The sequence below is a fragment of the Hemiscyllium ocellatum genome, chromosome 16, assembly GCF_020745735.1.
Source record: "Hemiscyllium ocellatum isolate sHemOce1 chromosome 16, sHemOce1.pat.X.cur, whole genome shotgun sequence".
NCBI classification, from domain to species: Eukaryota; Metazoa; Chordata; class Chondrichthyes; order Orectolobiformes; family Hemiscylliidae; genus Hemiscyllium; species Hemiscyllium ocellatum.
The window spans coordinates 77238144-77264414 of NC_083416.1; the positions used below are offsets into that span (position 1 = coordinate 77238144).

The 26271-nt window shown below is 44.1% G+C and overlaps 1 protein-coding gene across 4 annotated transcripts in view; it reads right to left on the reverse strand.

Moving 5' to 3' along the window:
- ndst1b (N-deacetylase/N-sulfotransferase (heparan glucosaminyl) 1b) overlaps positions 1–26271 on the reverse strand; it is a 274405-nt gene that overhangs the window by 207430 nt on the left and 40704 nt on the right. For 3 of the 4 annotated variants that reach the window (XM_060837416.1, XM_060837418.1, XM_060837419.1), the window contains exon 2: positions 2301–2405. The exons of the other annotated variant lie outside the window; for it this stretch is intronic. The gene's annotated coding sequence lies outside the window, so the exon portion shown is untranslated. The remainder of the gene's footprint in view (positions 1–2300; positions 2406–26271) is intronic. 4 annotated transcript variants of the gene reach the window in all.

Genomic DNA, 26271 nt, shown 5'->3' on the forward strand with positions numbered 1-26271 from the left:
CCTGCTGTTGTGTGACTTCTGACCTTGTTGACCCCAGTCCAAAACCTGACCCTCCACCTCACAATTACCCAGAGGGCAGTCAAACATTAACCACAATGCTGTGGGTCTGGAGTCACTTGTGGGCCAGGCCAGGCCAGGTTAAGATGGTAGATGTTTTCCTCTGAAGGATGTTAGCAAACCAGATGGGTTTTTATGGCAATGCTTACATGGTGACCATTAGGCAAAAGTTTTTTGTTAATTGAATTGAAACTTTACTGCCAGCCCTGCTGGGTTTTGACCCCATGTCCCCAGAACATTAACCTGTGACCCCAGATTGCTAGTCCAATGATTTTACTACTCAAAGTGGGCAAGGAAGTTACGCTAATCACAGAATTGTTACAACAGAGGAGGAGGACATTCCTGATGAAGGGCTTTTGCCCGAAACGTCGATTTTCCTGCTCCTCGGATGCTGCCTGACCTGCTGTGCTTTTCCAGCACCACTCTAATCTTGACTCTAATCTCCAGCATCTGAAGTACCCACTTTCACCGAGGAGGACACTCAGCCCAGCATGCTGATTCTGGCCCCTTGAATGAGCAATGCCTTCCTATAGGCCCCTTCCGATAACCCTGTTTCCCAGTTTATGATGATAATCCAATTCCCGTTTTGATTAAATCTTCCTCCACCACACTATCATTCCAGACCTAGCCACTCGCTGTATGAAGGAGTTTCTCCTCATGTCACCATTGAATCTTTTGCTTATTCGTTAAAATGTTCTCAATTCTCCAGTCAGTGGGAACATTTACTCCCTACCTAACCTGTCTAGACCCATGTGGGGAAGTGCAGGGTAGAGGTGACAATAGTGCACAAAGCAACATGTACCCTGCCACCTCAATAAAACTAACTCTGTAGGAGGGGTTAAAGCATGGAATAAGCCCATTTGGCTCATTGCATCCATGTTGGAACTTTGCAGGGACATCTCACAAAGTTGCACTCCCCACCCTTTCCCTGTGCACATTCCTCCCAGAATCTTTAAATTACCCTGCCCGTCTCTCCATTAAAATGCTTCTCAAAGCCACAGTCATAGAGTCATAGAGCACAGAAACAAACCCTTTGGTCCAGCCAGTCCATGCGAACCATAATCCCAAATTAAACTAGGCCCGCCTGCCTGCTCCCGGCCCATATCCCTTCTAAACCTTTCCTATTCATGAGCTTGATCCAAATGTCTTTTACATGTTGTAACTGTACCTGCATCCACCACTTCAAGTCGGTCGAATCTCAGATGGTGACAAAACAAACTACAGACGGGAGGTGGAAGACCTGGAAAAATGGTGCACTGAGAACAACCCAGCTCTCAATGCTGGCAAAACCAAGGAACTCATTACTGACTTTCGGCATGATGTTACTCATGCTCCCCTACACATTAACAGCACAGAGGTGGAATGAGTGGAAGGTGTCAAGCTCCTGGGAGTGGTCATCCACAACAAGCTTTCTTGGACTCTTCATGTGGACGCACTGGTTACAAAGGCCCAACAACGTCTCATCTTCCTCAGGCAGCTGAGGAAATTTGACATGACGGCGAATACCCTCTCCAACTTTTATAGGTGCCCCATCGAGAGCATTCTGTCTGGATGCATCACTACCTGGTACGGCAACTGTACCATTCAAGATCGGAGACGGTTACAGAGAGTGATGAACTCAGCCCGGACAATCACAAAGGCCAGCCTCCCATCTATAGAATCCATCTACCAGGCCCGCTGTCAAGGAAAGGCTGCCAGCATTCTCAAAGATCCATCCCACCCTGGTAATTTTTTTTACAACCTGTACCACTGCGGAGAAGGTACAGGAGCCTGAACACACGCACCAGCCAGTTTTGTAACAGTTTCTACCCAACTGTTGTTAGAATACTGAATGGACTCACAAACTCTTAACATTCGCCTGTACCTGTGTTTTTGTTTTTGCCGCTGTTTACCTATTATTTACTATCTCTGCTACTTAACTCTGCAATCTGCCTGTATTGCTCACAAGACAAAGCTTTTCACTGTGCCTCGGTACACGTGACAATAAATTCAATTCAAGGTCATTCCACACACAAACCACTCTCTGTGCCCCTCATGTCTTTTTTCAATCTTTCTTCTCTCTGACCAAAAATCCCCGCTATCCAAATGCAGGTTGCTGCTTGTTGGCTCAGAGCTGAGACCACAGATCACCAGAAACTGCAGCAGAGAAAATACTAAAGTAACACACGCAATAACCGTGTTCCTGAGTGAACGTTCTGAGCTCGTAACTTGACACAGGCGGAACACAGATGTGCGTCACTCACCGGTACAGGCTGCTCAGACTGTCTCTAGCAGAGCTTCACATTGTCCACGCTTTATCTTCAGGGCTGGATCCAACTTCAATTCATGTAGGAATCGTACCTACACACCTGTAAACATTCCAGAGTTAGCACATCACACGGCCTGGACAGGAGCTGATCAAACATTGGCTGGACTCTGTAACCTCAAACAATGCTGATTTTGCTCATGTTGCTCTTGCCCCATGCCCACTCTGTGCAGTGTAACCTGCATGCTTCTGTCTAAGTCTTTCTGATCTCTACATCTTTGCTTACAACGATCTGCCTTTTACTGATCGTAAACAAAGCTTTAGAGTCTACTTCAGTACAGGTAAAAATAAATCAATCAATCAATTGATGGTACAGTCTCTCACATCATCTAACCCAAAGGCCTCAGGCAGCCGTTTATTTTACTTTGGGAGAAGGGGTGAGGGATTATAGATATTTCAGCCACATTCTGTTTTCAAGAGAGAAGATTACATCATTAACCATTAAGTCACCATCTCAGATTCAGCGTGGACACTGTCTCCATGGCAAATGTCTCATCCAGATCAACAACAGAAACAGAGTTGGCTGGAGCAACTCAGTTGGCATCAGTGGAGAGAGTTACTGTTTTGAGTCCAGTAGCCTTTCTTCAGAACTGACGGCAGCAAGGGAAAGGTGGCATTTGTGCTGAAGGCGAGGGTAGGGTGGAGGAGAGAGAGAGAGAGTGTGTGAGAGGGTAGGCATAGATAGAGCCCAGAGAGAGAGAGAGAGAGAGAATGACATAGAGACCAAGGGCTCAATAATAGAGTGTTCAGGGGAAGGAAAAGCTGCTAATGGGGACCATTGGTGTGTGAGGCTGAGCTGAAAGCAGCCTGTGTCATGACGCAGCCTAGGTCTGGCAGGCATCTCTGAGCAGGGAGGCTCATGGATCATCCCTGAGAGCCGGAGCGGCGTAGGGGTGGGCTGCCTTAGAGTGACCGGAAGGTGGGAGAGATGGCTGGGATGCTGGGGGAGGGGGAGGGGGAGGGGGGTGGGGGTCTGTATTCTGTGCGCTGTTTCTTACCTAATCGGGCTGTCTTGTATGTATTGGATACTGCTCCTTTTGTGACGACTGAAGGTGCGCATTGAGGCTTGTCCTCCTTTCCCTGAAAACTGGTTGAATGGGTAGGGTTTGGGGCCTGTCTTTGCTGCTCCTCTCCCTTGTAAATTGCTGTTTCTCTGTGTACAGCTGTTCATGTTAATTGTTTGTGAACTGTACTGGTTAATAAAATATATTAGAAATAAGCAGGGGATTTAGAATCTCCTCAGTTCAGGGGACTGACTCTGAGCTGGATGGCCACAGCCAGTGGACTGTCCCCAAGTAAATAAAGGGTGACTTGATGCCAGGATAATGGCCTCTGTGCAGTTATTTCACATTCTTAATAAGAGCATAAGAACTAGGATCAGGAATGGGGAATTCACTCTCTAAGCCTGCTCCGCCATTTAATATAGTCAGAGCTGATCTCATCTCGGCCTCAGCTCCACTTTCCTGCCCATTACCAATAACTCTTTGATCCATTATTAATTACAAATCAATCTCCTTCTCAAATTTATTCAGCATCCCAGCACAAGAGAAATATTTCCTCCACCTCTCTGGTTTAAATCTGCTACCCCTTTAGTCTAAAACTGTGACCTGTCATTCTACACGGCCCACTCGAGGAATCATTCCCTCCATGTCTAATTTGTCAATCCCCTTTAGCATCTCTTGTGCCTCAATTAGATCTCCTCTCATTCATTTTTCTAATCTCTAGCTGCTGTGGGCTTTAACTGCACAATCTTCCCTCATAAAACAAGCAGACATTTTCCCCCGGGGTGCAACAGTGTTACAACGGGACATAAATTTAAGGTGAAAGGTGGAAGGTAGGATGTCAGGGGTAGGTTCTTTACCCAGAGAGTGGTGGGGGCATGGAATGCGCTGCCTGTGGGAGTGGCAGAGTCAGAATCATTGGTGACCTTTAAGCGGCAATTGGATAGGTACATGGATAGGTGCTGAAGCTAGGACAAATGTTCGGTACAATATCGTGAGCCGAAGGCCCTGTTCTGTGCTGTACTGTTCTACGTTCTATAAGCCTTTCCTGTCTGGAATTAATGTCACTAGACCGGTAATCCAGCACCTGAGGCTGATGTTGTGGGGATAAGAGTTTGTATCCCACCAAGGCAGGTGGTGAAATTTGAATTCAGTAAAGATCTGGAATAAAATGCTGTCTAATTGCCACAACTGTCAATTGTCCAACTAACCCATCTGGCTTACTGATGTATTTTACAGGAAGGAAATCTGTTGCCCTTACCTGGTCTGCCCTACATGTGACTTCAGACCCACAACAATGCGATCGACTCTTAACTATTCTCAAGGTTATGGATGGGAAATAAATGCTGGCCTGGACAGTGGTGCCTACGTTCTCCTGTAAGGACAGTCAAGGTGGGAAACTTCACAACTTTTAAGTTTTATACTGCCCTGTACCTGACAAATGGAGTATAATGGTAGCAAAAACAAGCAGGCCGACTGTTATCAGAATGGCGATAGATTGGGAAAGGGGGAAGGGCAATGAGATCTGGGTGCCCTCATACACCAGTCACTGAGAGTAAGCATTGCAGGTGCAGCAGGTGGTGAAGAAGGTAAATGGTATGTTGGCCTTCATAGCGAGAGGATTTGAGTACAGGAGCAGGAATGTCTTCCTGCAATTGTACAGGGCCTTGGTGAGACCACACCTGGAGTATTGCATGCAGTTTTATTCGCCTTATCTGAGGAAGGATGTTCTAGCAATGGAGAGAGTGCAGCAAAGGTTTATCAGACTGATTCCTGGGATGGCAGCACTGACCTAATCCTTTTTAGGACTGAGATGAGGAGGAATTTTTTTCACCCCGAGTGTGGAATTCTCCACCACAGAAAGCAGTTGAGGCGAAAACATTGCATATTTTGAAGGAGAAGTTAGATATGGTTCTAGGGCGAAAAAGATCAAAAGGTATGGGGAGAAAATAGAAACAGGGGACTGAGTTGGATGATCATATTGAATGGTGCAGCAGATTCAAAGGGCCAAATGGCCTACTCCTGCTCCTATTTTCTATGTTTCTGTCTCCATCTACAACATAAGCCTGTCATTGACCTTGCCTTCTCCCTGAATATCTGTCTTGACCAAGTGTTTTAATGTGAGCATAAAACTCTCTGCAGTAAAGACCCCTCTCCCTTCACAATGCTCAGATGGGTTTGTGATCAACCCTTCTCTCTTTCAGTAAGTGCTCAAAGATGCTCTTTCATTTCAGGAGGTAAAGAGGAGTGTGGTATAGCCCAGGGGGAGAACCTGACTCCCCATTTGTGAAGATTAGAGTGGTGCTGGAAAAGCAAGCATCCGAGGAGCAGGAAAATTGGCATTTTGGGCAAAAGTTCTTCATCAGGAAAAATCCATCTGGCTCATATATTTAGCCACATATATTTCGCTCCTAACTCGTCACTGAATAACTTACGTCTTCTTTATAGTGCAGGCCTTCCTTCGGTGAATTGTTCACTGGGTAACATGTCCCTTCCAAGACCAAGCTGAGGGACTTTAACACTGTTCCCAATGAAGGGCTTTTGCCCGAAATGTCGATTTCCCTGCTCCTCAGACGCTGCCTGACCTGCTGTGCGTTTCCAGCACCACTCTAATCTTGACTGTAATCTGCAACACCCACTTCCGCCCAGTTGATCCCCACCATTTGCGAAGCCATCTGTCTTCACTGACCTCACAGTCACGAGTCAATAGGCAGCACGCTCTCCACCTTAACCCTGGCCCACAAGCCAGCAGCATGGTGGGTCCCTATGATGGGCCTTGGACATTCGGAGGCAACAGCACACTTGTATCTTAGCCTCCATTCATCCAGTGCTGCCCAATTCCAATCATCTCAGCTATGCCTGCCATTGAGCACAGATCCTAGCTCCTCTTCCTTGTTATTAGCAAACAATGCTGCCCATTTTTAGCAGTAAATAAGCCACATATATTTAGCTCCCAATTTGTCACTGAATAAGATAAATCATTTTTATAGTGCAGGCCTTCCCCCTGTGAATTGTTCACTGGGTAACATGTCTCTTCTGAGACCAAGCTGAGGGACTTTAACACTGTCCCTGAGAAACTATTCGTGTGCACATTGTTAGTACACAAGCTCCTTTGTTCACTCACTTATGCCACTCATTGTTATTTGTTGTTCTAGTGTAAGTTCTAGAAAATTTAAAAACAGCTTGTGTGAAAATGGTTTTCTTTATTTTTTCCGTTTTCTCACGGAACGAGAACAGGGCCAACTTTTGCCCAAGATGGCCATCATTTGGCCCGGAAATAAGGGATTTGTTGAGTCAAGAGGCAGCCAAATTGCTATGGGTCTGGAGTCACATGTAGGCCAGAACAGGTAAGGACAGCAGATTTCCTTCCCTAATGGACATTAATGAGCCAGATGGATTATTACCACAATGATTACATTAGGCTAGTTTTTTAAAAAATTCTAGATTTTAGTAAATATGAATAATGTGGTGAGATTAAAAACCATGTTCTCAGTACTTGAGCCTGAGGTTCTAGTTTAGAAAGTTCAGTGATTAGTGTTGTCTTTCTTCACAAATGAACCAGAATACATTTTGCAATAATCCATGATGGCTCACATTAGTGAGACCAGCTTTTAATTTCAGATTTATTAAGTGAATTGGAATATAACTGCCACGGTCAGATTGCAACTTCTGTCTTCAAAGCAATAGCTAGCAGCATTAGATTACTAATCGTGTGACATTAGCACTACACCACAACCATCTCCCCTTGAATGGAACATGAAGCACAAAGTCCCCAGTTCTTTTCCCCCCAGTCCAATAATTTGTTTTCTCCTTGAATAATTATCCAACTCTATTTTGAAATCCTCAATCGAAGAGGGTTTTGGAGGAGGACTAATTAGCTGACTCTTCAAAAGACAACAAAGAAGTCAGCAAGGATAAAGATAATGCAACTCTCTGAGTCACAGAGAATGTCTTTTGTGACTTTGGTAATGATAAATATGTCATGTCTTATTAATTATGCAGGTGACTGTTCCTTTGAAGAATAGTCCAGCCTCTATTCTGATTCAAGTTCACCGCTTCATCAAATTCACTCGAGTGCTTCTGCCCTCGATTCCACAAACCTGTCAGCATTCTCCATGTTATTTAAGGTCATTGTGTGTCCTGCTGTTGTACACGTCCAGTAGTCAGAGCCTGGTTAACACCATTACTCATTTGGTCAGCTCCGGACTGTGCTTTAAAAAATAAAACACGTCCTGCTGATGGGCTACACTGGACAGAATTAAAGATGACACCCTGTAAAAGAAGCAGTTTCCCTTTGGTATTATTAATGTCCAGTTCCACACAACACCGTCTATTCGGTGCCTACCAATGCATTTATGCTGAATTACCTGCTGTCAGTCGTCTGAAGCATTTGAGGGTTGCATCTAAGCAGCCCCCTAGGTTATGACGGGAGGGGAGAGAGGGGGGAATACTTGGTTGCAATCAGGATGCAACTTTGGAAAGTGCATGTTTGAGCATTTCATACACCTTATCTCTGATCTCAAGAAACTTGTCTGCATTCATCATCTTCTCTTCTTCTTAGGAATCCCCTTAGGGTATGGGGGGATGTTGACTTGCCTGCATTGTGGATCGATGGGTTCAACGTAGACTCCATCGCGTCTGGATCAAGAGTGTAGTGCTGAAAAGCACAGCAGGTCAGGCAGCATCCAAGGAGAAGGAGAATCAACGTTTCGGGCACAAGCCCTTCATCTGTCACAACTGGGGCAGGCAGCGCTTGGGGTGGGGGAGATGGAGTTTAGAGATCTGTGCACTCCCTCCAACACCTCAACCTCCCCTCTGCACATTCCCAACCAAGCCTCCTGATGTATTCAATGTCTCTCCCCTCTTTGAGCAGTCCTTATTAACTTAGTCAAAAGCCAGCATCTCCCAATAGTCAGCGAGTGTGTTTTGACCTCTCCAATGATGCTTTGAGAACATCATGACCCCATTTCCACAGACCTGCTGTGGATCTCTGGGCAAAGACTCACTGGCTAAACTCAAACATGATCGCATTGATGATGATCAGAAAGAAATATGGAGGAATCCAAGACAGGAGGAGCCAAGGTATAATAGTGAGGGACAATAGAAGTCTGCTCAATATATAGGTGACAATTTTTAATCTCTAAAATTCATTACAGATATTCAAACCAGCAACACATCTTCTTCCTGCTTGAAAGTTAAGAGGAGTTGTTGCTTTGAAATCTAAAAGAAATTTAACCAAAATAACAATTCACATATTACTTTCAAGCAGAACAGTTTTCATTGCTGATTCAAAAACTATTTATTTCTAAAGTAGAACCGAAGGACTGATAATTTCAATGAAGTGAATTTTAGTTTTCAGGGTTCTGTAGGAGGGTTGTTTGATACATTAGCTTTCATAGTGAGAGGATTCGAGTACAGGTGCAGGGATGTCTTGCTGCAATTGCACAGGTCTGGGTGAGACCACACCTGGAATATTGTGTGCAATATGTGGAATATTGTGTGGAATTTTGGTTGCCTTATCTGAGGAAGGATATTCTGGTGATGGAGGGAGTGTAGTAACGTGAGTTTTGAGAAGATTTGTAGCTCAGGTTTGTAGATTTACTCACTGAGCTGGAAGGTTCATGATCAGACGTTTCGTCACCATACTATGTAACATCATCAGTGAGCCTCCGGCGAAGCACTGGTGGTATGGCTCGCTTTCTATTTATGTGTTTAGGTTTGAAATGAGCCACACCACCAGCCCTTTATCCGGAGGCTCACTGATGTTGTTACCTAGTATGGTGACGAAACGTCTGAAAACGAACCTTCCAGCTCAGCAAGTAAACCTATACCCAGTGTAGTAAAGGTTTACCAGACTGATTCCTGGGACGGCAGAGTTGACGTACGAAGAGAGACTGCATCGGTTAGGATATTCGCTGGAATTCGGAACAATACGAGGGAATCTCATAGAAACCTATAAAATTATAACAAGACTTGACAAGGTGTTGCCAATGATGGAGTCCAGAATCAGGGGTCACAGTCTAAGAATACAAGATAGGCCAGTTCAGACTGAGATGAGGAGGAATGTCTTTACCCAGAGAGTGGGGAGCCTGTGGGATTCTCTTCCACAGAATGTGAACATTTTCAGAAGGAGGTAGGTATAGAATATAACAGTTTAATTTTAAAAAAAAGAGCTTTTGTTACTTAGAACACCTAAAATTAAATTTTATTAAAAATAACTTATACATTTAATTTGAGGTGCAACATTTTATACTGTTGATTTGAAAACTGTGTTATCTAACTGAAGCCCAAACCTTTATTACACCACTTTAGAGAGATGAATTTGGGTTTTCAGGGAAACGTTCTGGGTAAGGTTTGTTTGGATGATATTATGCGACAGTTTCTTGGACTAAACAGTGAATTACTGGAGAGTGATGACAGAGGAAAGGAAGGAGCGGAATTATGAGGAATGATGATCTGAAAATGTGTTGCTGGAAAAGTGCAGCAGGTCAGGCAACATCCAAGGAACAGGAGAATCAATGTTTCGGGCATGAGCCTTTCTTCAGGAATGCCCTTCCTGAAGAAGGGCTCATGCCCGAAACGTCGACACTCCTGCTCCTTGGATGCTGCCTGACCTGCTGCACTTTTCCAGCAACACATTTTCAGCTCTGATCTCCAGCATCTGCAGTCCTCACTTTCTCCAGGAATGATGATCTGTCAAGACTGGGAAAGTAAAGGTTGAGTGGTAACATCATGATTGATTTTTGGATTTTACAGAAGTGAGATAACAAAGGCTCTGCAAGATGGGTCACCGTGTCCAGGCCGAGCAAACGTGGTGTCAACTCAAAACCTTCCTGTTCAGTGATTGAGTAATCAACTTCTGAAACAGGGAGACATATGAAGAAGACAGAATAATTTGATTCACATACAGATTAGATAAGCGTCTTTCAGAAACTAATATTTGATGACTTAATAAGTTAGTATTTTAAGGCATGACATATTTTAAGTGTGGCATGTTTGGGGGATACAAAGTCTGTTAGTACCAAAGTCCCCAAAGCTCACAAACATTGGGTGTTCCCTCACTCTACATCTGGATTGACTGAAGACAGTTTGCTAAAAGATTTGAAATAAAACAAAGAACTGCCATCTGAAACTCACAAAAAAAACCCCAGAAACTGCTGGAGAAACTCAGCAAGCCTGGCAGCATCTATGGAGACAGAGACAGGGTTAATGTTTCGAGTCTAGTATGGCTCTTCTTCAGAACTGAAGAAGTCTCTTGAATTGGTATTCTTGAAAATTGTCCTGTTGAGTGCAAGATAAAAGGTTGCAAAAAAAGTCTTATTCTTTTTCAGGAATATTCAAGTTTTACACTGCCTTTTTGTAAACCTGAAACCTTTATAACTGTTGGATTTTAATATAAGCAAGTCCATTTTGTACTGAGACAGGATAGATCAGAGTCTTTTCTGAAGGCTCAAATATAATGGACTTCCATTGCGATTTTGGGGATTCAGATGCATAGCTCTTTAAATGTCACAAACAGGGTTAGAAAATCGGGTCGAGAGTGTCGTGCTGGAAAAGAGCTGCAGGTCAGGCAGCATCCAAGGAACAGGAGAATCAATGTTGTGGGTTTGAGCCCTTCATCAGGAATGATGAAGAGCTTATGCCCAAAACATCAATTGTCCTGCTCCTCGGATGCTGCCTGACCTGCTGTGCTTTTCCAGCACCACATTCTCAACTCTGATCTCCAGCATCTGCAGGCCTCACTTTCTCCTACGTGTAGAAATTAGTCAAGAAGGCTAATGGCATTTTGGCTTTCATATCTAAAGGGGAGGAGTATAGGGATGCAAACGTCATGCTGCAGTGATACAGCAGGTCCCACTGAGAGTACTGTAGCAGATCTGGGCACGACCCCTTCGGAAGGATGTTTTAGCCCTGGAGGGAGTTCAATGCAGATTTACGAGGATGAAACCTAGATTTCAGGGTTAAGTTTTGAAGAAAGATTCGACAAATTAGGCCTTTATTCTCCAGAATTTAGAAGGTTAAGGGGTGATGTATTAGAGGTCTTCAAGATATTAACAGGAAAAGACAGAGTAAATAAAGAGACTATTTTCATTGGTTGAAGATGCTAGATGCAGGGGCCTCGTCTAAGAATGTGGACCTGTCCATTTGGGAAAGACATCCCAAATATTGGGGATTTGGAAACCTCTTCCTCAAATAGAGGTCAATGCTAATTCAACTGTTCAATTAAGTCTGAGGTAGACAAATTTTTATTAAGCAAGGGTATTGAGGGAAAACAGCCCAAGGCAGGCTTATAGGGTTAGGCCACAGATCAGCCATGATCTCATTGAGTGACAGAGCAGGCTTGAGGGGCTGAATGGCCTACTCCTGTTTCTGCGTTGCTGACAAACATGGAGTTAGAGAAACAGAGTATCACAGGGTTGGAAACGTAGGTTTACCAACATAGAGAATGTGGGTGGAAAAGCTGTTGTTAAATTTAAGTTTGCAGCCAAGATCAAAATTGAGTGCAGTGAGAACTAACAAGTAGAGTTGGCAATTTGATGAGGACCTCTGGGTTTGTTATGAGCAATTAAATGGCAAGTGAATTTTAATATTGCAATTTTATAAAATATTGGAGGAAAAAGCGATGTAATTTTTCAGAGGGATTATCCTTGCGGCAAAATAGTCCCCTTGCATATACGGGCGAAAGTGGGTACTGCAGATTAGAGTGGTGCTGGAAAAGCACAGGAGGTCAGGCAGCATCCAAGGAGCAGGAAAATCAATGTTTCGGGCAGCAGCCCTTCATCATTTCCAGCACCACTCTAATCTTGACCCTTGCATATACACTAATGTGATCTGTGATGTCGACAGGCCACAATAGACTGTAGTAACGTCTCGGAGACAGTGAGGTCTACAGACGCTGGGGATCAGAGTTGAGAGTGTTGCTGGAAAAACACAGCAGGTGTCAGGCAGCACCTGAGGCATTGATTTTCCTGCACCTCGGATGTTGCCTGACCCGCTGTGCTTTTCCAGCAACACACTCTCAACACTGTCATAACATCTACACAAGCAGAGATGACATCGCAGCCCTGCCTGTGCAGTCACTTCAGTAACAATGCACATTCAGACTGACCCCACCGCTGGTGTTGCAGCTGCCCCAGGCTGCAAACATTGCTCCCCTTTCCACATTTTCAAATTTATTCACCGGCGTCATTGGCTAGGCCATCCCTAATTGCCGAGAGGGCAGCTAAGAGTCAACCATGCTGCTCTGTGCCTGGAGTCACATGTAGGCCAGACCAGGTAAGGATGGCAGTCATGAAGAAGGTTTACACCCGAAACGTCAATGTCTGCACCTCCTGATGCTGCCTGGCTTGCTGCGTTCTTTCAGCCTCTAGCCTGTCTACTTTAGCTTCCTTTCCTAAAGCACATTCGTAGACCAGCAGGGTTTTTCCCCCCAAACAATCAACAATGGACTCACGGCCAGCATTAGACTCTTAACTCCAGATTTTTATTGAATTGAAATTCTATCGTCCACTGTGGCTGGATTCGAACCTAGGTCCCTGGATTAACAGTCCAGCCGGAAGGCTGTCACCTCCCCTCACTGAGGAAGAGTTGGAGGTGGAGACCGTGGTTGAGGGGAGAGTGGGAGAAGGGGTGTGGGGAGGACGGAAGGGCAAAGGAATTGTGGGAGGGGTGGGGTGTTAATGGGCGAGATGAGGTGAAGGTTGGGTCTGGCAAGATGAAGCAGCCAGAGCAGATACATCAGTACCTCTGGGCTGCAAGCATGACCTCATGTTCCCGAGAAGCACCCCTTACTCAGAGGGGAAGGTGTGGCGAGAGTGGGAGTCAAGGTGACACCAATGGGGAGGGGGAAGCTCCTTCTCATCAGCCCTGGCCTTCACCTCAGTGAGTCCTGGGTCACATCTCTGGCAAATTTCCAAACTCTGCTGCTTCCCATTGTTTCACGATTCTATAGTAGACCTCTTAGCATGTGTAGTCTTAACACGTGGAGGTAGTGCTTACATAGCCTCAGTATTTAGTGAAGAGAATAGGATTAGCCAAGTGACTTTAAAAAGGTTCGGGAAGTGGGGGTAGGGGTGGAGGTGACACCTTTTCTTTGTTAATTTGCTGTGTGCGGGCAGTGTTTGTCAGGCTTGCAGTTATTACCCAGAGAACAGTTATTAAGAGTCAGCCACATTGCTGTCAGTGTGGAGAGACATGGGGGCCATACTAGGTAAGTTTGGAAGACTTCCTTCCCTCAAGGATATTGTCCTTTTCTCCTCCACCCAACAATCAGCAGCAATTTTATGGTCACCATTAGACTCTGAGTTCCAGATTTTTAATGAATCCAAATCTCACCATGTTGGGATTCGAACGCAGGTCCCCAGAACATTACCTGGATCTCTGCATTAACAGTCTATTATTAATATAAGTAAGCCATTGCCTTCCCATCGCATTTTCAATGTCAATACAATGTGAAGAAGCAATTAGAAAGGCAAATGGAACATTGGGATACACAGTCAGAATAGACAATATTAGATTCAGCAAAGGTTACACGGAGACTTTCCAACACTTGGTTGACTACACTTGGGCTTTGCATATATTAGTTGTCACACTTCAATAGAAGTATACATACATTTAAAATGTGCAGTGAAGGACAACAAGAATAATCCCAAATGTCAAAGGAAGATTAGAGAAGCCCTGTGTAGGGAAGATTAGAGAAGCCTACTTCTTGAGAAAGGGAAAGGTGGTTTAGAGGAGATATCGGCTTATAAGCTGTTAAGTGGCGATGATAAAGTAATTCTGACTGTGACTTCAAGCGAACTGAGTCCAACAGAATGGCAGATTGTTACAGTACAGGAGGCCATTCTGCCCCAACTCTCCAAATGAGCCTCTCAACTAGCGCCAGCACCCCCAACCCCTCACCATGATGCCGCACACTCTCCCTTTTCAAGTATAATTCCCCCGTGAATTAAATCTGCCTCCTCCACACCCCATGGGCAGGACGTTCCACACCCTGAACACTCACTACATGAAAATGGTTTTCCCCATACTGCTTTTCCTTCTTTTACTAATTTAAATCAGGAGGTTCCCCCCCAGCTCAGGTGGCTCAATGGCCAATTTGTGACACAGAGTGATGCCAACAGCGTGAGTTCAATTCCCGCACCGGCTGAGGTTATTGGGAAAAATTCTCTTTCTCAACCTCTCCCCTCAGCTGGGGCGTGGTGACCCTCAGGTTAAACCACCACTAGTTGGCTCTCTCTGATGAGACAGCAGCCTCTATGGTCTGGTAAGGTTGTGGCAACACTACCTTTTACCCTTTATTGTTTTAAATGAGCAAACAACGGAGGTCTGGACAGGAGAAACATTTTTAAAAAACATTTAATAACTTAGAGAAGATCTTTATAAAAAGCAATTTACTCAGACCAGCTAGAAGGCAAATGAAGGATTTTAGTGTATTCAAACTTCAATTAGATGCAGGGTAATCATTCCTGACAAATTTACTAGAATTCTTTGAGGAGGTAATAAGCAAGTTGGATAAAGGGGAAGCAGAAAATGCAAACTATTTGAATTTTCAAAAGGGGTACCACATGAGATAAACATCCGTGGTGTTGGGTGTAGCATATCAGCATGGATAGAGGATTGGCTAACTACTAGAAGACAGAGTGTTAGGATAAGGGAGAACATTTTCAAGATAGTAACCTGTAACTAAAGGAGTGCCACAGAGATTAATGCTTTTCCTGTCTCCATGACCACTTTTTTTTGCTTACATTAAAACAGGTCATACGCACAGCTGCATCCCCATGACAACACCTGACCAATCAGAATTTGCCTGCACAATCTGAAAATTAAGATTGACAGTTCACTGTTCCCGAAGCAACTCCATACCAGTCATGATCTAAACCAATCAGCACCCTCTCCTTATTTGGTACAAAATAATGTCTCTTTTGTTCCAAGTCCATTTCTCGTGTCAAGATTATTAACGTATCAAGCATTACGTTGCCAAACCATTCCACCAAATTTATAACACAATCTTGTAGGGTTTAGTAATGTTTTGTTGTAAAGTTGACAAAGCAAATAAATCCAAGAGATTCCACAGTTTTGAACAAACAACAATAAACTTTACTTAACAAAAATAGAGTTTTAATATAATTTTTGAGTGATACATAAACTTATATTCTACAATCCCAAAATAAACATGAGGCAAATATGGGTAACAAAACTGAGTTTGATCATTTTACAATACACATCAGATAGCAAATGCAAGCAAGATGAAATTCTATGAATTTCTCTGTAATTCGCCACCTCCCCCCCACCCAACTTCAAATGTTGACTACATGGTAGATCATCTTATTAAAACTTGACAAGGAATTCCAATTTTTCACTTTTAATAATCGAGCCTTGAAATTCCCTTAAAAGCTGTTGTGTCATGGACTGCTTCAATAATGAAGGGCTTATGCTCGAAACGTCGAATTCTCTATTCCTGAGATGCTGCCTGGCCTGCTGTGCTTTGACCAGCAACACATTTGCAGCTGTGATCTCCAGCATCTGCAGACCTCATTTTTTACTGCTTCAATAATAGCTCATGTTCTAGTCAGACACCCTCCTCTCCTGAGACTACAGTCCACTGGATTTTAGAGACTGCATTCAGCTTACTCATTGGCACGACTCCAGATTTCTGCCGACGTCTAGCTTCACCAAGCTAGAACTTCCCTTGTTTTTCTTTTCCCCTGAGCTCCAATCTTGTTTAGTTGCATCAATCAACTCCTGGAATTCCTTCCTGATTCCCAATTGCACAAAATCATCCAACTATTCTTGGGATCTCTTCCACCTTAACAAATGAGGTGCCGGTGTTGGACTGGGCTGGACAAAGTCAGAAGTCACACAATACCAGTATGTAGTCCAACAGGTTTATTTGAAATCACAAATTTTTGGACGACCTTTCCTTTATCAGGTGAAGTCTGAAGAAAATGCAGTGCTTCAAAAGCTTGTGATTTCAAATAAACCTGTTGGATTATAACCTGGTGTCATGTAACTTCTGGCCTTAATGAGCAGAACCAATGTAGTTTGGTTGGCTTTCAGCAGTCCAGCTAAACAGCTACACAGTTTAACATGGATTCTCCATTCATCAGGCTCTATCTCTCTCTCACACATTCACACACACACACACACACACACAGATTCTCTCATGCATACACACAGCCTCTCTCTCTCACACACATATGCACAGACTCACACACACACATGCACAGACACTCTCATACACACACATGCACAGACTCACACACATACACATGCACAGACACAGGCTCTCACACTCATCCACAGACTCTCTCTCTCTCACACACACAGATTCTCTCATACACATACACTCACTCATACATACAGAGTCTCTCTTTCACACATACTCTCACACACACATACACAGACTCTCTCTCTCACATACACAGATTCTCTCATACACACACACAGACCCTCTCACTCACGCATTCACACATACACAGACTGTCTCACACACTCACACTCACACATACACAGACTCTCTCACACACACACTCACACTCACACATACACAGACTCTCTCTCAAACACACGCACAGATTCTCTCATACACACACACTCACTCACACATACACAGGCTCTCTCTTTCACACACACTCACATACATACACATAGACAGACTCTCACACACTCGCACTCACACATACACAGACTCTCTCACATACTCGCACTCATACACAGACTCTCTGTCACACTCACATACACAAACTCTCTCTCAAACACACACACACTCACACATACAGACTCTCTCTTACACACACATACATAGACTCTCTCACACACACCCATATACATAGACTCTCTCACACACACACATACACAGACTCTCTCTCACATACTCGCACTCACATACACAGACTCTCACACTCATATACACAGACTCTCTCTCACACACACATACACAGACACTCTCTCTCTCACATACACAGACTCTCTCTCACACAGACACTCACACAGATTCTCTCTCACACACACACTCACACAGACTCTCTCACACACACACACACACACACTGACTCTCTCACACACACACGACTCTCTCACACACACACACACACGACTCTCTCTCTCTCACACACACACACACAGACTCTCTCTCATACACACAGACTCTCTCACACACACACACTGACTCTCTCTCACACACACACACACTGACTCTCTCTCACACACATACACATGCAGACTCTCACACACATACACAGACTCTCTCACGCACACACAGTCTCTCACACACACTTTCTCACACAGATTCTCACACACACACTCTCTCACACACACAGACTCACACACACACACACACTGACTCTCTCCCTCTCTCACACACACATACACAGACTCTCACACACACACACACACGACTCTCTCTCACACAATACGACTCTCTCACACACACACGCACACGACTCTCTCTCTCTCACTCACTCACACAGACTCACACACACACTCACACAGACTCTCTCTCATACACGCACTGATTCTTTCTCTCACACACGCACTGACTCTCATACACGCACTGACTCTCTCTCTCACACACGCACTGACTCTCTCACACACACACAGACTCTCTCTCACACACACACGGATTCTCTCTCTCACACACACATAGACTCTCTCTCTCTCTCTCACACACACACACACACACGCATACACACACACACTCTCTCTCACACACACACACAGACTCTCTCTCACACACACACTTTCTCTCTCACACACACAGACTCTCTCTCTCACACACACACACACTCACACAGACTCTCTCTCATACACACACTGACTGTCTCTCTCTCTCTCACACACACACACAGACTTTCTCTCTCTCTCTCTCACACACAGAGACTTTCACACACACATACAGAGACTTTCTCTCTCACACACACACCCTCTCACACACACACATTCTCTCTCTCCCACACACACACTCTCACACAGACACACACTCTCTCTCACACAGACACACACTCTCTCTCACACAGATACTCACTCTCCCTCACACAGACACTCACACAGACTCTCATTCTCACACACAGTCTCTCTCTCTCACACAGACACACACTCACACAGACTCCCACACAGACTCTCATTCTCACACACACACTCACACAGACTCTCATTTTCACACACAGTCTCTCTCTCACACACACACTCACACAGACTCTCACACACACACTCACACAGACTCTCTCTCATACACGCACTGACTCTCTCTCACACACACACACACTGACTCTCTCACACACATACACACACAGACTTTCTCTCTCACACACACACACAGACTTTCTCTCTCACACAACACACACACACTCTCTCTCACACACTCACACAGACTCTCTCTCACACACAGACTCTCTCACACACACACATTCACACAGACTCTCTCTCACACACACACAGACTCTCTCACATACACATACAGACTCTCACACATACACACGACTCTCTCTCTCTCACACACACAGACTCTCTCTCTCTCTCACACACACACACACAGACTCTCTCACACACACACACACACTAACTCACTCTCACACACACACACTGACACACACACACACACACACACACACACACACACACACACACACACACACACACACACACAATGCTGTGCCAGCATTGATTACTCAGAGCTAAGAGTGAGCCACGTCACTGTGGGTTTGGAGTCACATATAAGCCAGACCAGGTAAGGATGGCAGGTTCCTTCCATAAAGGACATGAGTGAACCTGATGGGCTTTTCCAACAACCAGCAATGGATTCATTAGACTCTTAATTCCTTTTTTAAAATGAATTCAAATTCTGACCATCTGCCATGATGGGATTTGAATTCGGATCCCCAGAACATTATTTGCGGGTCTCTAAACAGACCAGCCATAATCTCCCCGGTTCCTTGAATGTTACAATTCAGGATTGTTGGCTCCAACACAGATCAGGTGGTTACAACAAAGAAAATGGAATTCATCACATAAAGCACTGAGAGAAATCTACTATTGATCTTAATATCACAAAGGAAATAGCGCAGTGTCCTTGAGAGATTTGTGGAGGGGTGCAATTGAGCAATAAACATAGACCAGTCTTTACACCAACTCTCACAGTGAAGAACAGCATACCTTCAGATATACCTGCCTGTGGAATACTGCTAAATAATGTATTACAATGGGGAGATTGGCAAATAATAGGGCTTACACAGAACAAACATTTGGGAAAAAAAACACAGTATCTTCTTCAAAACTCCTATCTAGGAAAGCAAGTTAAATCGAAAGCATCAACTGGGAAATAAGAAGTGGACATGTTAGAAATACCCAACAGGTCAGGCAACTTCTGCGGGGCGAGAAACAGAATGAATATTTCACAAGTCAGCCACATTTAATTGGAACTGATACCAAACAAATAGGGTCTCTCGACAATGAAAGGAAAGCCGCTTTAAGAACGATCGATGTGAAGAAATAAAAATTCAATGTTTATTGGAAAAAGAAAGAGCTTGAAACAGTGAAGGATGGAGGATTATTCCGACATTACCTCGGGTCAAAGTGACTGATCACGGAGTCAATACCGAGGCTGCACAAGCATCTTTTCCAAAGGCACGCTTCTGAGAAGGTCATGCAGGACTGTGTCACGGTAAGTTGACTGGCAAATGTCATATGAATATTGAATGGTTCTTTTTTAATAATATTCATGAGGTTTCAAATGTGACGCTGCAGATCATGTTTTCTTTGAGGTCAATAAGACACTGATTGTATAAGTTGTGGCTTTTGACCCAGTGACATTTATGAGCATTCATAAATACAATCCACTGAGCTAAGCAGACACAGAGCCTGTCAACAGTCTAATCTTCTGGGAATGTGGCTGACAGCTGCCCCAGAGAGAACCCTCAAAAAAAAACACAAAGACAGGGTCCGAAGAGAACGTTACAAATGATCTCTGTTTCAAACGTTAACAGCATGCCGTGAGGGCCAGGTTCAATCAATACTGCCTGAGCACCCAAACATATCACAGGCCAAGGAAGTGTTAGTTCATAACGTCAATTCAAGGAAGTAATCGTACTTAGCTGTTTAAAATCATTATTAACAAAGGGTTTGCTAAAACACTGAATAAAGAATAAAATCACAAAGCCACCCATGCAGCAATTGTTTTTCTTACAACTGCATCTTGCAGAGAGTCTGCTCCACCAGTCAATGTGATCATGGTTAATCCAACAATCATCAACTCCACTTTCCTGCCTTTTCCCTCATATTCCTTGATTCCCTTCCTCATTAAGAATCTGTCTGCCTCAGCCTTGAGTATACTTTGTGGCCCAGTCACTATGACCCTCTGGGGTAAAGAATTCCACAATTCACTAACCTCTGAAAGAAGAAATTCCACTTCATTTCTGTCTAAATTGTGTGTCCCTTTATTCCGAGATTAGTCCCTCACGTCCTAGACTCTCACACAAGCAGAAACAACCTTTCTACAGCTATTCCGTAAAGTCCCCTAAGAATCTTGTATGTTTCAATCTGGTTACTTTTCATCTATCTGAACTCCAATGGTACAGGCCCAACGTAGTTAATGTCTCTTCATAAGACAGTCCCTCCAACCCTGGTATCACCAAGTAAACCTTCTGTGGACTGCCTCAAATGTCAGTGTATCTCTGCTTAGGTAAGGGGCCCAAAACTGTGAACAGTATTCTGATTGGGAGATGCCGGTGTTAGAATGGGGTGTACAAAAGTTAGATTCGATTAGATTACTTACAGTGTGGAAACAGGCCCTTCGGCCCAACAAGTCCACACCGACCCACCACCCACCCATACCCCTACATTTACCCCTTACCTAACACTAGGGGCAATTTAGCATGGCCAATTCACCTGACCCGCACGTCTTTGGACTGTGGGAGGAAACCCACGCAGACACGGGGAGAATGTGCAAACTCCACACAGTCAGTCACCTGAGTCGGGAATTGAACCTGGGTCTCAGGCGCTGTGAGGCAGCAGTGCTAACCACTGTGCCACCGTGCCGCCCACAGACACTGTTTGCGCCCACCAGAATACTGTTAAAAATCACACAACACCAGGTTATATTCCAACAGGTTTAATTGGAAGCACTAGCTTTCAGTGTGCCGCCTGATGAAGGAGCAGCATTCTGAAAGCTAGTGTGCTTCCAATTAAACCTGTTGGATTACAACCTGGTATTGTGTGATTTTTAACAGTATTCTGGTCTGACGTATGCCTTCTGTTGTTTTATCAAGACCTCCCAACTTTTATACTCCACTCCCTTTGAAATAAAAGCCAATATTTCATTTGTTCTAATGGTTGGGACTAGATTAAATGTGAAAATGTGGGTGGCATGGGCAGGTTGGGCCAAAGTGCTTGTTTCCGTACTGTAGACCTCTATGACTCTATGACTGAACTTGAATGTCAGCTTTCTGTGATCCACGCACTAGCAACCTTAAATCCGTGAATGTTGCTTCAGCCTTTCTCCATTTAAATAATATTCAGCTCCTCTATTCCATGTCGAAAAGTGTGGAGCTGGAAAAGCACAGCAGGTTAGGCAACATCCGAGGAACAGGAGTATCGACGTTTTGGGCATAAAGCCTTCAACATTCCTGATGAAGGGTTTATGTCTGAAACATCAATTCTCCTTCTCCTTGGATCTTGCCTGACCTGCTGTGCTTTTCCAGCGCCATATGTTTCAACTCTGATATCCAGCATCTGTAGTCCTCATTTTATCCTCTACTCTATGTGCAATGTGCTTAGCCTCACATTTTCCCACAATATATTGTAAGGGGTTTATTATAAGGGGAATCGAGCATAAATGTAAAGATGTTTTGCTCTAGTTGTACAGTGTGTTGGTGAGGCCATATTTAGAGTACTGTGTACAATGTTAGTCTCTCTATTTAAGAAAGAATATAAAGATATTAGAAGTATTTCAGAAAAGGCTTTGGTTTTAAAATGTTCATCTTAGTTTTCAAATTTCAACCCTCCTTATCTCCGTAATTACTTCCAGCCCACAAGAGTCCAAGATATCCCCTCTATAAGACCTTATACTGACACTAGAGACAGTCAAGTGAAGGTTCATTGGCTTGATCTTGGTAATGGAAGAATTTTCATATGAGGAGAGGTTGAGTTGGATGGACTTGTACACATTGGAGCAGAATCAACACTTTTGTGATCCTTCTAGGTCACTGGACCAGAAACATTAACTCTGTTTCTCTCTCCACAGATGCTGCCAGACCTGCTGAGTTTCTCCAGCAATTTCTGTTTTTGTTTCTGCATTAAGAGCCCAGTGATAATACCAGTAGGTCATTGCCTTCCCCCTTTGAGGGGGAAATAATGCCTCCAGCTCCCTGGTGTCAAGAGAGCAACTCGTTTTCTTAATATTGGCAACCCATCAAATTAATCAAAAAGCAAACAAAATTAAGAAATACAAGGCTCCAGCTCTTTTTTTTAAAAACATAAAATGAGACATGGTTGTCAGTAGACTAGCTCTTCTTAATTGCAGATTTATTTTTCTGCGTTGAGTTCAATTTCACCATTTGGCATGGTTAGGCTCAAACTCCTTGTCTTCAGAATGTTAGCCTAAGGTTCTGCATTATTAGTCCAGAGACATCAGCCCACTATAGAACCAACCCAGCTCCTTTGAATAGATTACAAAAATTCACCAAATTAACGAATTAAACAAATAAAGTACAAGCAATACACCCAGGGGCAGTGCAATAATCACAGAAATGAAGGAGGGGAAACAAGAAAGTAAATTAAAATAGTTTAGAAGAAGTCATACTAGACTCGGAATGTTAGCTCTGTTTCTCTCTTCACAGATAGTGCCAGACCTGTTGAGCTTATGTGTTTGTTTCAGCTTTCCAGCATCCGCAGTATTTTGCCTTTGGAGCAGCACTCTGGTTCAATAAGGTCAGAAGTCACACAACACCAGGTTATAGTCCAACAGGTCTGTTTGAAATCACAAGCTTTTGGAGCGCTCCTCCTTCATCAGGTGACCTTCCAACACCGGCACCACCACACTGGTTCAATAAAACAAGAATAAACACAAAATCTACAGGGAAACTGCAGTTTTTAATCCTAGTGTTTCAATGATATGTACTCTACACAATCACAAAGCAGAGAATAAAAACAGAAAGTACTCAAGAAACTTTGCAGGTCTGGCAGCATCTGTTATCAGAAACAGAGGTAACATTTCCAATCAAGTATGACTCCAGTCTGACCCCAGCCCGATCACCACCCAGTTCAATTTCACTTCCCATTCCCCTTCCAACATGTCCATCCTCATCCTCCTCCATTGCCACAGCGAATCAGACTGCAAATTGGAGAACAACACCTCATCTTCCATCTAGGCAGCTGACAGCCCAGAGGACTCAACATTGAGTTCTCCAATTTCAAATAACCTTCCCTTTCTGGCTCTACCTCCTCCCTTCCATTCATCCAACCAACCCTTCCTTCCAGCTACTAATCGGTTTCATCCCTCCCATCGACCAACCAAGTTGTCCCCATCACCTGTATTCACCTATCACTGCATCACCATTCTGCCCCTCTCCACATCCAAAACCCTCCACCCCCTTTACCTGCAGCTCCCCTTACATCCATCCACGAAGAAGAGTTACACCCAAAATGTTGTCTTCTCCACCTCCTGATGCTGCCTGGCTTGCTGTGTTCTTCCTGCCTCCTGCCTGTCTACTCAGAACCCTTCCAGCATTCTCTGTGCTTGTTTCATGTTTCCAGCGTCTTTTGGCATCTTTGTCTTTGTATGGATCAGGCTAGTGTCGGAGGGTGGAAATAATGCACTCCTGGGAAATAGAACCCAGCTCTTTTTGTTGAAAATAAACCACTACCAAATCACTCGTGTCATTCGTTAAAATAACAATTTGTAAGAAACAAACAGGAAAGTGTGACAATAACAAAAGGTAAGAGTAGGGAAAGAGGGATGGCTAAGTTAAAATATGATGAGATGCTGCCAGTGTTAGACTGGGGTGGACAAAGTTAAAAATCACACAACACCAGGTTATAATCCGACAGACTTAATTGGAAGTACTAGCTTTCAGAGCGCTGCTCCTTCAACCTGATGAAGGAGCAGCACTCTGAAAGCTAGTACTTCCAAATAAAGCTGTTGGACTATAACCTGGTGTTGTGTGATTTTTAACTAACTCAAAATAAGTTAGAGGAGAGATAATGCACACAGTCCCCATGGTGGCCACCTCTCTCTCAAGGTTCTGAGGGTCTTGGTGGACAATTCTCTCCCCAAGGTCACTCCGGCACGAACATAACTGTGCAGGAGGGGGAAGACAGTTGTGAACTACGACCCCGCTCCGCAGCTCACTGCCTGGACCTGTTGATGGTCACTTTGGCCCAGGCCTGGGAGTTGGCCCAAGAACACAGCCCTTTTTATTCTCCAAGTCACCCCCGTGTTGCTAATTAAAACAACAAGAAGTACACACTGCCCATCAGGGACTGGAACTCAGCATTTTTACAAACATAAAACCGCAATTAAATCACTCATGTGTCTAATTAAAATACCAATTAACAAACAGTGGTACTGGAGGGATAAGGGAAGGTAGGAAAATAGGGAGGGGATTAAATTAAAATGGAAGGGGGAAGAATCCCGCTCTGTTTATTTTGATATTTTCAAATTAATTTGTTCAAAGGTGTTTCGATGCATCTCTTGAAGAAGATGGGATAGTTCCCAATCCACCTTGTCAGAGATGCTATTATACACCTTCGGAGGAGAAGGGACATGAACCGTGGGCCTCCTGGCTCAGAAATAGGGACACTACCACTGTGCCACACAGACCGCGCACACACACACACACACACACACACACACACACACACACACACACACACACACACACACACACACACACACACACACACACACACACAACCCGCCACCACAATCAGAAGGTGGGATTGTTTTTATATCCAAAGTTGTGCTTTCACACACAACTCCTCATCAGTAAATCACCCACTTTTAAACATAAGCTAATTTGTGTAGATTCCATTTTAACCTGTCCAGAAATATTATGGCACACCTCTGGAGCAGGTGGGACTTGAACCTAGGCCGTCTGTCCCAGAGATAAGGACACTAGCAATGTGCTACAAGAGTCCTAGAAGGTAGGATTTGAAGCCAGTCCAATTAACATCACTTATTTTGAATCAATTCTAGAACCGTTCCATTCGGCCTTAAAGGCTTAACGCAGACAACACAACCTGGAAATGTCAAATGGGAAAAGACGGGCCTGACGTAATGTTGCCAATTCACTCGATATCACTGGAAGTTGCAGCATGTAAGATGACCTCAGTAGTTAGCACTGCTGCCTCACAATGCCAGGGTCCCAGGTTCAATTCCAGCCTCGGGCAAATGTCTGTGTGGGGTGTGCACATTCTGCCCGTGTCTTTGTGGGTTTTCTCCAGGTGCTCTGGTTTCTTCCCACAGTCCAAAGTTGTGCAGGTCAGGTGAATTGGCCATACTAAATTGCCCATAGTGTTAGGTGCATTAGTCAGAGGGAAATAGGTCTGGGTGGTTTAATCTTCGGAGGGTTGATGTGGACTTTTTGGGCCGAAGGGCCTGTTTCCACACTGTAGGGAATCTAGTCTAATCTAATCTAATCTAATAAAACCCATCCATTTGTTCAGCTCTACAAACCAACCTCAGTGCAGCCTCAGTATGTGAGCCAACTTCCGCTGTCGGCCATCATGTGCTACTTCACGTTAGCATTCAACACGATTTTCCATCTCACAGATGAATGGCATACCTCCCCGTACCACTAACTGGATGGAAGAAAGTTAAAAATCACACAACACCAGATTATAGCCCAGCAGGTTTATTTGAAAGTACTAGCTGCTCTTTCATCAGATATCTATGGAACAGGATCATAAGACACA